Source organism: Cyanistes caeruleus, chromosome 2 (assembly GCF_971803275.1).
Source record: "Cyanistes caeruleus chromosome 2, bCyaCae1.hap1.1, whole genome shotgun sequence".
Lineage (NCBI taxonomy): Eukaryota > Metazoa > Chordata > Aves > Passeriformes > Paridae > Cyanistes > Cyanistes caeruleus.
The window spans coordinates 82,668,831-82,681,054 of NC_141702.1; the positions used below are offsets into that span (position 1 = coordinate 82,668,831).

Here is a 12,224-nt window from a genome sequence, read left to right on the forward strand (position 1 = left end):
ACCTTTCCTTTGAAGAGCTCTTCAAGCTGCATGTTTTTGGCATGCAGACTTGAAGTTTGGCAAAAGGAGAAGCAGGGACGGCCTTTGGTTTAGTCCAGATGCACCCTTTGCTGCCACCAAACTTAGCCAAGTCTTTGAAATATTCTGTTTCACATGTGCTCCCTTAAGGCAGTCTTATAGAGCTTACCAGCAGAATTCCCTGAAACTCTTTCCCTTTCAGGATGCACTCCAGCCAGGGGCTGAGCAGGATTTCCAGATAAGCAAAGCTGTGGATCGCTGCAATCCAAATCACAAGTCCAGTCCATCCTTGAGACTAGGCAGCAGCTCCTGCCACCTCACACGCCCCATCCTGGCTCAGGCAGAACGAGCAATGCATGCACAAGCAGGTGGGGAAAAGGGCTGACTGAACCAAGAGAAAAACACAGGAACTGCTGGGAGGAGGGAGGATTTGGGATGGAAATTTGACTGAAGGGAAACTGGACTGAGTCTAGGAGGGAAAATGATGGTGAACCTTAATGAGGACACAGCATGAAGAAATTAAACCAACTGAGAGTGCAGTACAATGATGCAGAGGATACTGCAAGGCTGAAGCCCTGTGTTGAGCTGGAGTATCCCAAGAACCACAAGAAACAAGGAGAGGGGCAGGAGGAGGGGACAGCCAGCTGCTGAGTATTACCAGCAATAAATGAGGCAAACACTCAGTCAAACCAAGAGGTCTTGGAGGGCATTGCAGGCAGAGGTGACAGCCAAAAGGTGTGCAGGGAGCATAAGAGCTGATGGGGGTGTCAGGACAAGACTGCATCTGCAAAAAGGTTTCTTTAACATGAGGTATAGAGGGGTAGCTGCATGTGATGGAAATACACTGTGAGTGCTCATGCTGGTTGGGGATGAATTAGTCCCACACCATGATGCCCTGATAGTGGAAATCAACAGAGCCCTTTAAGGGTGAACTGAGAGTCTGCTAGAGGTGTGCAGGCTCCCCTCTCAGAAGACAGAGGAGATAATTCGAAAGAAAGTAATAGACTGTAAATCAGGACACTGCTCCCAAACAGGGAGGGACACATCCTGCAAGCTGTGGTGCAAATGAAACACTCCAATGTGTCTGAGGCTCAGAATAGCACTATTTGTTTATTTATTTTCATTGTGATGGCTCTGGTTTTGCTTGGAAGCAGCTGCACTGAAGTCTTCGCAGCTCTGAGGTCTCCAGCCTCAGCTGTAGCCCAAAGGAGGGCAGAAGGTTTGGAGACCATCCAAGAAAACATTTGAAGCTTCTGAGCCTTGCTTTGCACTAGCATTAGGAGTCCCCTTCACAGTCATACTTCATTAGCTCTAGGAACCAGTGCAAACAGACTTTTTAGCCTTTCATGGATCCACTGTTCTCCACGGATGAGCAGTCAACACTGCCAGTCTCTGATTTCGCTTTGTTTTTCCCTTAAGGAGGAAAATTTTCCTACCACTTTCTTAAAAATAAAAAAAAATATGCAAAAGCAGCACACCTTAAAAAAAAAAAAAAAAAAAAAAAAAGGCAGTGCTTACCGTCATAAAGCAGCAAAGCCTTTTCATTTTCCCCCAGAATCCCACAGGAAGCCCAGAACAAGTCCAGTCACTTTTTCTTAGGAAGCACATCTTCTCTTCCTGGTCTCATACCTAGGCAAGAGCAGAAAGTCTGTATTCAGGCTGTGTCAGCAGCATGGGGGTGGCTTATCCATCTTCCAGCCAAGGTGCCAGCCAGTGACTCATCCACGTGCACATGAAGCAAAAGAATGGAGAAAGCAGTGGTCCATGTTATTTCAAGTGCATCACTTTGCCAGGAGATGTCTTCCTATGTAGATGGGGTCACAGGTCCTGGCAAGCCCAGTAGGCAGAGCTGGACCTCAAGCTGTGGGGAAAACTGAGGTGGAGAGTATTTGTGCATGTGAGGGCCATTGGGAAAGGGAGCGTCTGTGGGCAGCTCTCCCCTGAAAGGCTTTCTGTATGGAGTGGATAGAGAGTATCTCTTGGAGCTTTCTCTTTGTGTTAGAATATCCTGAGTCAGAAGGGACCCACAAGGATCACTGAGTCTAAATTATAACTAACTATTGAATTTTTTATTCTGCTGTTACAGCAGGTTCTGTATTTTGTAGGGAGCTTTTACTTTTTAACACAAACCTGAAATCCTGAAAGCCTGGCAGTCTAGCAAAATGCCCTCCCTCACCCAGGCCTTCTCCATGAAGAACAAGGGCTGCCTCCTGGTCCCCAAGTCCTGCTCTGCCAGACACTCCCCTGCCATGGAGACTCCCATTCAGCACCATGGTCATTTTGTTAGCAGGGCACTGTGGCACGCAGTGGGATCAGTGGTCCAGCTGGGGTGCTGAGCCTGCAAAAGAACAAGATGGTCATGAGCTTGGACTACCTGGACTGTAGCTCCCAGGAGACAGAGCAGCATTGATACCAGGTCTGTGTTTTAACGTCTCTCTCTCTAGCAGAAGGCTGGGGAGGCATCCCAACAGGAGTAGTTCTCAGGAGCTGCACAACCTAAGTGGCTTCCACAGGAGCATTTGGCATCAGAAGAAGATTAGATTTGGCTGCTGAAATCCTTCTGCCCTCAACTTCTCCTCCAGGCTGGTTCTTTCACGGTCTGCGGTCTGCTGGCTCCTGCCAGCTGTTTCTCCATCTTTTCACCACAGCACTTTCAGTTTTGGCCAAGCTGAAAGATGAGCCTTTCCAGCGTCAAAGCTGGGAATCTGCCAAGGGGAGCTAGATTTTAACAGAGATCTTTTGCCTGACAAGTTGATCTGAGAGCTCCTCCAAGGGGCAGTGACACTGCTAACCCACCATTTCTCCCTCCCTGCATATCTGCAGGTGTCTGCAGAGCTGTCAAACCTGTGATGCTCAGCATCACCTCAGGCGCCTGCTCCACTTTCTCCGGGAGAGACAGCCAGGACACTTCGCTGAGCTCGAGCAGCTCCCACGCAGTGGGCCAGCACTCAGTGCCAGGGGATGTGTGTGCAGAGCCAGCCGGAGGTAGAATTTGAGCCTGCTTTCTCTGAGACAGTCAGGGCCAAGTCCAGAGGAAAAGGCAAAGAAAGGCTTTGCTGTCAGAGTCAGGGTTTACAACCAACCGTAAATGGCCTCGGTCCCTAAAGTTCCCATGGTGACAGCCCTGCTGGGAACAGAGCTGTCTCCTCTGTCCAGTCCCCACCAGCCCTTCCCAGGTCAGGGGGTGCAGCCGTCTAGCACAGCCTGGGTGAGCTCACCCAGCTCTGGTACCCCTGAGATGGGGAATGAAGTGCAACCCCAGCTCCAGGGGAGCAGCAGCCAGGGCACCTTGCATAGCATCCCTCTAGGTATGACCTGCAAATGCAGCAGCTTTAGGCCTTGATGCTTCTTCTCCAGCTGAGTTCAGGGTTTGGTAGTCACCTCCTTCCACTCAGTCTCCAACAGGCAAGAGATTGGAGACAGCAGTGGATGGACCATCTCTCCACTGGACACAGGAACACCTTCCACCAAGGTCTAAAGCAAGCTTTCTGGAGAGAAAGGCTGTTTGCAACACATGGTCTTTGCTATAAGCCTCTCTTCATTCACTAGCCAGTTTTCTTTGTTGGTGTCTGGCCAACTTGACTTACAACTCTTCCCAAAACATGATATTCTCTTGCTTGTTGTATCAACTTGCTTACTTAATGCATTCAGAAGGACGAGAAGCCCTGCAGAGGCATCAGTGTGCAGTGCAGATCTAGGTTTTCTCCCAGAAAAGGCTCTCTTTGACCTACTAGGAGATCATGTCATTTGGTTCTTCTGTGTCAAAGACTCCTGTGCATTAAAAGAAGACATAGCTTTTTGCCTGCTCTTGCTCTGCCTTCCATGCTGTTAGAGAAAACTCTTGTGGAGATAGATGGATGAACCACATCCCACCATGGGAGCTCCTCTAGATTCCCAGCAAGTGTGACTGGTCAGACTATGTCCACTGTGGACACTGCTGCCTGAGCCTATTACCCCTGACTCCCCATAGAGCTGATGGGAAGAAAAAGCATTTTTAGGATTTGATCAGGCTATCCTGTTTGATTCATCTACTTGAGGATGAAACAACTGATGGCCTATAAGTGCTACTGGCTGCTCACAAAGTCCAGGACATCTTAGTGACATTCTGTGTCTCCACTGTACAGCCTGAGATGCGGTCAGACAACTCATGCTGGCCATGGCAGCTGCAGTTAGGATGCACAGATGGTGTCACCCCAGTGAGTGAAAGAGCTGAATTTCCCAAGTCATTTCTCTGTGTGTAATTCCTCTTAAGGCAGAAGACCTTGCCTTAGCTGGTTATGGCATCACTGTGCAATGAACATGAGTCACTGCTGTAACAGGCTGAATTATGACTCTTTGCTTGCTGAGTTTAAAACAGAGGAAGGCAGCTTAAGCAAATGGAAGAGCCTAAGCATGTGAAAAATGTTCCCTTTTCAAAAGTGCCATTAGCCAATTGAAAATCTCTGTATTTGGGTTGCAAGTCTATGCCAAGTCTCTGTCTGAGGCTCAGTTCAAACACTTAGGCTATATAATCCCTTCCAGTCTGGGCTCATAATGGAAATGCCAACAGACCATTAAGCACAGCGATATTGCCAGGTTTTGCTATAATTAAACACACACAGGAAAAGGTATAAATAACCAGGTTAAATTAAGGCAGGGGGCTGTGATTGAAGGGATCTCCAGGAAGGCCTGCAACCTGGCTGTGTCTGACTGGTTCAGGGGGGGTCGACTGGGGACTTGGGATTTGTGCCTGGCTCAGGTGAACCCTGTCAAGCAGATGCTGTGTATTAAAGTGAAGTCAGCTGGCACAACCCCCTGCAGAGCATGATGTTCCAGCCCCCAGGTCTGTGCTCCTGCCCTTGAGGAGCAGCTAATCCTTTTCTTACAGAAAGCCAGGGAAAAATGGGAGCCTTGCTGCCTTCAGAGTCACACTCGACCTTGCTGGGTTTATTTGCCCTGTTGGGGGCCTATGTTTATTGTTTGCCGTCTTGTCCTCATTTCCACAACAACCAGATGAAGTGGCCTGAGGAAATGATGATGCAGGAGCCATGGATAGAAAAAGTTAAATATATAGCAAAGAAAGAATGGCAGAGGAGGCAGAGACTTTCTTCTGGGATGTTGGTTCTTGCAGACCAGTCGGTCCACAGCTGCAGGTCCCTCAAGGGAAGCACCTCTCTGCAGCACATAGGCATCGCAAAGTGGCCAGCAGAGACATGGTGGGTTCTGCTCTCTCCTGTCTGCAGAATCATTTCCACTTTGGCATCCCATCTGTCTGGCAATGAACCCTCCTTTACTCCCCAGTAAATGCTGGGGAAAGGGGGAACACCCCCCCAAAGACGACACTGGCTGAGGTGTGCCAACAGACAAGTAAATCTAGAAAACAGGCAGATTCACAAGAGAAATGTTCCCAAGCCAGCCTTCTTCCTTCTGATGATGCGTGTAAGTGACACCACAGGAATGCTGCAGGACTCTCAGGGAAGGCAGCGTAGGCTGCAGGATTCACCAATACCACTGCACAGTCCCATCCCTACTTGGGGCAGCTAGTGCCAGGTCCAGAGCTTTTCAGCAGAATTAGCAGCACGTACACATCCCTCATGGTTTTCCTCTTGTGACTCTAACTCAGTTTGAATGAGTTTTCTGGGCCAACTCTTCTAAATTTGTATCAGTATCCAGGGAGCTTTAGTAAATAGCACAGTAAATATTTGGTTTTGATATTTGTCTTTCAAAAAGACAATGAGGCAGCAGCCACGCAGAAGGACACAGCCACGCGTGCGACCTCAGGTGATTGCAGAGCTAATCCCACATCCAAAAACCAAATCTTGCTTTTCTGTCTAAATAATTTCACTGGGATTAATGTGAAAAAGACCCCCTCCACTGAAAGTAGATCCATCCATGTTCTAGCAGCACATACACACTATTGTGTATCGTCGTATATTTTTCTGACCGGAGTCATCATGCACCAAATCTTGCACTTTCCAAAAAAAGAAAAAGCTCGTTTTCAGCCTGCAAGACCAACTCTGACCTCAGCTTGTTCTTTCCCAGCTGAGCTAATAACACTCCCAACCCCCAAAATATGGAGGCAGCTCAGAATGGAAGTGTTAAAGCGCTGTAATTCCAGAGGATGTGAATGGCTAATTCTGTACATTCAAATGAAACAGAGGGGAAATATACTGAATGGAGCCCATGTATAAGATCATATGAAATGTAAAAAGACTTGTTGTTCAGCGCACACACTGCCTCTTCAATCTAGTTCTGTTTAAATGGCCATTCTTTTCGTTTGGCATCTCCTTGTCCCTCGATGGCTGAATCAAAAGAGGAACGAAATAATGACACAAAGATTTTTAAAAACTCAGCTCCAGCTGCAGCAGGGAGAAGCCTGAAGCGAAACGTGAGAGCATACGGCTCTTTGTTAAGGCTTCCTTGGCTATAGAATATGGTATATGAAACGCCTGGCGGATCCCGTTTGGTCCTATGGAGGGAGAGCTCTTAAGGTGGCTCTCTTGGGTTTGTGGAGGATTGCAGGAAGCCTTCCCTACATTTGCAGGCAGCAAGCGTCCCACCTGCAGAGACCCTAGGGCCCAGATGGTTCCCCTTCCAAACACCCTGGGGGCCCAGGGCACTCTCTCCCCTGACAGTGGGTGGTCCAGCCTTTTTTTGTCTTTTTCTTCATTGTAGCTGCCACTTTACATCGGGAAACCAAACTCGGCACTTCTTGTTGGGAGATGGTTCCAATTTATACAGATTTCTAAGAAATAAATATGTTTTATTCCATGCCTGTAAGGTATTTTTGCATGCCCAGCTGGCAGAGCCACACATACAACTGCTACAAGGTGTTTGTGGCAGTGGAGAGCAGCTCACAGTGCCCAGACACAGCCTTTCCTAAACTCTGCATTTGGAAGCTGGTGGAACAGTCAATGCCCTGATGACTACCAGTGTCACCATCCCAGCAGGGCTGGAACCAAGCTGGGACAAGGCTGCCTGTCACCTCCATATCTCCAGCACCCACAGGAAATTTCAGGAGGTCCTTACAATACAGATGCCCCACCACGGCCTCCTTGCAAATGCTGCATATGCCTTTTGGGACAGGGCATCACCCAGAGCATCCACTTCTGGAAAGGAAAAACCACCATTGCCTCAGCTCTCTGGCTGAGGAGAAACCAGGGAGAGAAGGTGTGGTGCAAAGGAGGAGGCTTCTGAGGGTGGGGCCAGCTCTCCCCACCACCACTCAGTCCCTTGGCCAGTGCCATGAACAGCAACACCAAAAAACATCCAGTGAGTGCTGTGGTGACCGACTCCCCACAGCTGAGAAACTTGGAGCCACATTGCTTAATCAAAACAAATGTTCAGTGAACGTCAACGCTAATTCATTTTCCGTGGGCTGAACACTTTTCCTCTCTGAGGCTCTTCCAGCAGCTGTGGCTGATTTCTGCTTATGCCCAGCATGCCTTCACCAGGACCCCCCACCTTCATGGTCACCACGGTGGTTCTCAGTATGTCCACTCACAGACACTGGCCTCTGGCACATGGTGGGAGTAGGCTCTTTCCAGGGGTTGCCTGGGGGAAAACCCAGTGATGCTGGCATGCCCTGAGCTAGCATCAGCACTCAAGGCCCATTATGCAACCTGCGCATCTGGACAGGTACAAAAATCATTCATCAGCATTGAAGGATTCTCTGTATTGTGTGTTACTTGGGAAGTGGAGTCCTTGTATGCTGTGCCTATTCCACCTCACAGCTGTTAGCACCACAGAGGCAGTATAAGCAGAGAGCCATGCTTCTACAGGCAGCAGGACGCTTCCCTGCTGCAAGGAGCACAGGTCTGCCCTGCTCAGCTCTTTCCCTGGCACAAGGATCCTTTCAAAGCACCAGGGAGAAATCTCCAAAGGCATTTGGTCACATTACTGCCATGGGCTATCTTTGTTGAATCCCCAAGAGGAGGGGTGCCATGACCACTGCTGCCTGCTGCCAGGGCCATGTCCCAGCCACGTGTGCTGCTAGCAAATCAGGAGATACATCACCTGCCTGTCCAGCAGGGGCTGGTAAGGAGGAGCACGTTTCTCCACAGCCACTGAATCCACCTCATGACACTTGCACGCGTGGCTGCCAGAAGGCTGTCGCAGTGCAGGGGAGGACAGCCAGAGTGGCCATGTGATCCCCTCGCTGCTATTCCTGGTGCCCCGTGAGGCTGGAGGACTGTCACACAGAGTGAGAATCACCCGGCTGTAGCGTGCAAGCCAGGTGAGTCCAGCTGTGGTGACAGCAAATTCCTAATTAGTTCATTACATCAGACGGCCAAACACTCGGAGTCACTACCCAACGACGGCCTACGTGCCCAGCACAGCGTACTACCCTAATGCCTGCTTCCCAAAACAGGACTGGGAGAGCCAGACAAGCTCACCCTGGAAAAGGGACATGCTGTGTGGTGTGCCCAGCAGGCCAACAAGCTCCAGGTCCCGCAAACCACATGGGGAAAACCCAGCAAGACAAAGTGCCAGGCACGCAGCAAATGGCCTGAATGTGTGGCTGTCCTACACAGTAAGGTCTCATCCTGCCCCATGCATGGATGTGGAGGTCCCATGGCCATGGGGACCTGAGCACAGGACGGGGGGGTTGCACACCAGCTCCCCCATCCTGCTCTCCTCCACCTGAGGCTCCAGACAGACATTATCCCCTTCTTTCCAACCATTTCCTGAGGAAAGAGATCTGGGCACGCATTTGGATGCCCCCCAGCAAAGTGATATCAGGGCAAGCTCCCTGCATGCTGGCTGGCAGGTTTGCAGACAGATCCTCTCCCCTTGAGACACACTCACACACTGTGTGAGTGCTGGACAGTGGGTCAGAGCCCTGCCACACACCCATTCCCAGCAGCACCGCAGAGCAGCGGCACTGCTGCCTCAGAGGTAGCACAGGCAGGTTTGGCAGGGATTTATGTATCTTGGAGTAGCTTTCCCCATGGTGGTAGCTGGAATTGATTCTGAATACTTAGCTGGTTTAATATGAAAACAAAAATCCTTGGATTGACAGCTTGTCCAAGCAAGGCACCGTTTGAGCTCCTGGCTGCCAAGCAGTGAGAACTAATGCTGGTCACAGGGTGGAGGTGAGAAACTGCAGGCCCAGCTGAGCAGCTGGGCTCTGCTCCATGCTTTGTCTGGAGTTTAGATGCTCTTCTTTCCTTGAGCCAGGCTAACACAGCGTGGCAAGGTGCTGCCTTGTCCTCCCTGGCCTTGAGCCCCATCAAGGCCTGGGATACCAGTAGCTTGGAGGTGCTGCAAAGTGCAAAACTAGGCAGGGACCTCCTGGCCACCACAATGTGGAAGCACCCATGTCACAGGCTCTCCTGTCCTCCTCCCACATCCCCTCACAGCCCCAGGGGCACTTCACTCCACTGGATGGAGAGTTCTCCTCTTGCATGCCCTCTGGATGAAAGATTGTGCAGGATCCAGGATGCCGCTGAAGCATAGACCCTTTTAAAGTAACTACCTCCCAGCACACAGCAATCCTATCTAACTGGTTCAGACAAGGACTGACACAGGGAAAAACCCTGTGTCCTGCTGAAACCACTGTGGAATTTAGATCAGGCAAGTGGGATCATCCAGGCTAGAGCAGGACCAATGTGCCTGAACTGGTGCCCAAACAGTTCCAAAGGCACCACCAGATCTGCATGACACCATTCCTTGGGCAGAGCTGGCCTTGCTGAAGGGGTCAGTGCTGCAGCACCATCCTTGGCCCAGGTGGGTACTGCTGAAAAATGGAGCCCAGCAACTGCAAGCACTGTGCTGGCACTTTCTGCAGGGTCCCTGGCCTTGACCACAGGACAGCTCTGCTCTGGCACAGTGGCATGGGGGTGGCACATGCCTAGGTACCCCTAGCAGGAACTGGGTCAGTGTGCTATTTGGAAGAGTCATGTTATACCTTCTCTCCTGGCGAAGCACCTCTCTCAGTCTCAGCCAGAGCTGCCCGAGTAGCTCTGCACCTCCAACGCTCCCCAGAAAGAAACCTCACCAATGCAGGCAGACAAATCTGCCTCTGAAGGAAATTTTATTTCCCATGTGACAGAATGGGCAGGGTGGATAGGAAAGCAGCGACTGCCCCAGCTCATTATCTCCAGGGAACAGCGAGGGCTGTTTCGTGGTGCACGGCAGGCATGATCCACACCCAGCCCGGGGGAGACGGAAGCTGTGGGGCTGCGTGCACTCATTTCTTCCGCTCAGTCACCCGTCCCACATCTGTGCCGGCGAAGCTATTGTTCTGGTCCCTACAGTGGGAAATCCCAGATCCAGCTGGAAATGACCAACACGCATAGTCCCAGGTGAGCCTCCGAGGCCCCAGAAACAAACAAACAATAAAAAGGAGCTTTTTTCTCTCCTTATATCAAAGCATCAGACAGACCTCGCTTCCTGCCTCTGCCAGCAAATAGCGAATAGGGAGTTACTCAGCTTCTTCTCCTGGCTTTCCCCGCCAAAGGGTATTCTGATGCAAGTGATGGGTCATTGGAGAGCAGGATGCGGGGCTGTTTACCTGCCCCAGGGCACAAAGAAGCTGCAGAAGAAGATGCCCCGGCGCTGCCCTGTGAGGCCGGGCATGGAAAGGGGCAGCAGGGAGCAGGGAGTTTGTTGACCGCACGAGGAGGCTGTGCCCCACAAAGCCCAGCCTGCTCCCAGCACCTCGACCCTGAGACTGCCAACAGGGCACCGAGGGGCTCGTGGAGAGCAGCGCTGGGCCACGCTGGGGCCCGAAGTCCAGCTGGGCAGTGGAGCTCGGGGGCGCGGGGAGCCGGCGCTTCGGACCCATCTCCCTGAGGACACCTTAACGGCGGCACCGCAGGCGCCTCCCGCCGCCCGCCCCGCTCGGCTCCCGCCGCTCCTCGCGGGGAAGCAGCTGACTCGGGGCGGCTGCCAGCGCTGCTGGCTGCTGGATCCGGCCGCGGCAACGTGCAGCCCGACATGTAAACCGGGCAGAGGCGGGGGGAGGGTGCCTGGCGCAGGGGTGAGGGGGACGGAGGTGGAGGCCGGAGCACAGCCAGAAAATTCCCCTCCCCTCCGCCCCCCGCTTCTCCACCACCACCTCCCCGCATCCATCTGCCTCCCCTCCTCCTCTTCCATTCATAAAATCCGGGCGGCACTGCCACCTACCGTAGCGTGCGACGGCCGGCCCTCCTCTCCGCTCGGCCCGCGGGCAGCCCCCAGCCCAGCCCCCCTGCACCCGGCCGCACCCCCGGCCTCTGCCCGCGGGTCCCGGCCCCACCGCCAGCCTCCGTCCCAGCGGCGTCCCCGAAGCCCATAACAGACTTCCCACGGGGCAGAACGGCAGTCCTGTCCTTGCCCTTAAAGCCAAGTTGGGATCTCTCCGTCCAGCCCCTTACCCCAGCCTCAGGTGTGCCCCAGCTGTATTTGGGGTGGTCTCCTCGCCACCCTCGGGGTGAGCACGGCCAAGAGCTGAGCGGTCAGCCCAACCTGCCAGAAATCAGAAAACAGAGACATCAGTTTCCTACCTATGCTGTCTGGTTTCCCACCCTTAGGGAACCCCCAGCTCGTGTTTTCAAGCACCTCCTTAAAAACCACAAAGCCCTCTCTCGGCACGGGGGAGACAGGATATAAAAGCCTAAGACAAGTCATGGGCCTTAGGTTTCAAAAAAAAAATAAAAGTAAATAAATAAAAAAAAATATTAAAGCAGCACATACCCACCAGGAGAACGGTGAGTGAAGCAGTCAGCCATAATCCCTGCTCAGGAAGAAACCCCCCCAGGGCCAAGCAACCCCCTCCAGAAAGAGACACTGAGGGCAGCCCCTTTTCCTCATCAATCCCTTTCCAATTCCCCAGTGGGGAGGGCCGAGACTCCCACTGCCCTCTCCTTGTAGTATTCTACTCTCCCTCCTCAACACACAATGGGGCAATCCCTGGCTGGGTCTTACTCCAGATCCCTTACCAGCCCCCCACAGGAATAAACTCCTGTGCCTTCCCACCTCGGGGGACTCTCCCCATTCCCGCATGACTTCCTTTTCCTCCTTTCCTCCCTACCTCCCCCGTAGAAAAAGAAGAAAAAGAAAAGAAGGAAACTTCTTTCTTCTCCCGTAACAAAGGATAGTTATCCCCAGTCAGTAAAGATGGCAACCCCACAACCCAGTGGGAAGTGAGCAGCCCTGCAGGGCAGCAGGGGCCAGACCTCCAGGCTCATGGGTGTGTGTGAGCAGGAGTAGCAGGCTCTCTGGCCAGGTGTCCCCCTGCAGGA

At 52.1% G+C, this 12,224-nt stretch overlaps 1 long non-coding RNA gene across 1 annotated transcript in view; it reads right to left on the bottom strand.

Moving 5' to 3' along the window:
- The window catches only part of LOC111927560 (uncharacterized), a 46,768-nt gene extending 35,278 nt beyond the window's left edge, over window positions 1-11,490 (bottom strand). The window contains exons 1-3 of the long non-coding RNA XR_015283582.1: window positions 11,358-11,490; window positions 2,149-2,356; window positions 1,537-1,647 (exon numbers count right to left, since the gene is read on the bottom strand). This is a non-coding gene — a long non-coding RNA (uncharacterized LOC111927560). The remainder of the gene's footprint in view (window positions 1-1,536; window positions 1,648-2,148; window positions 2,357-11,357) is intronic.
- Between the last annotated feature and the right edge of the window lie 734 nt (window positions 11,491-12,224).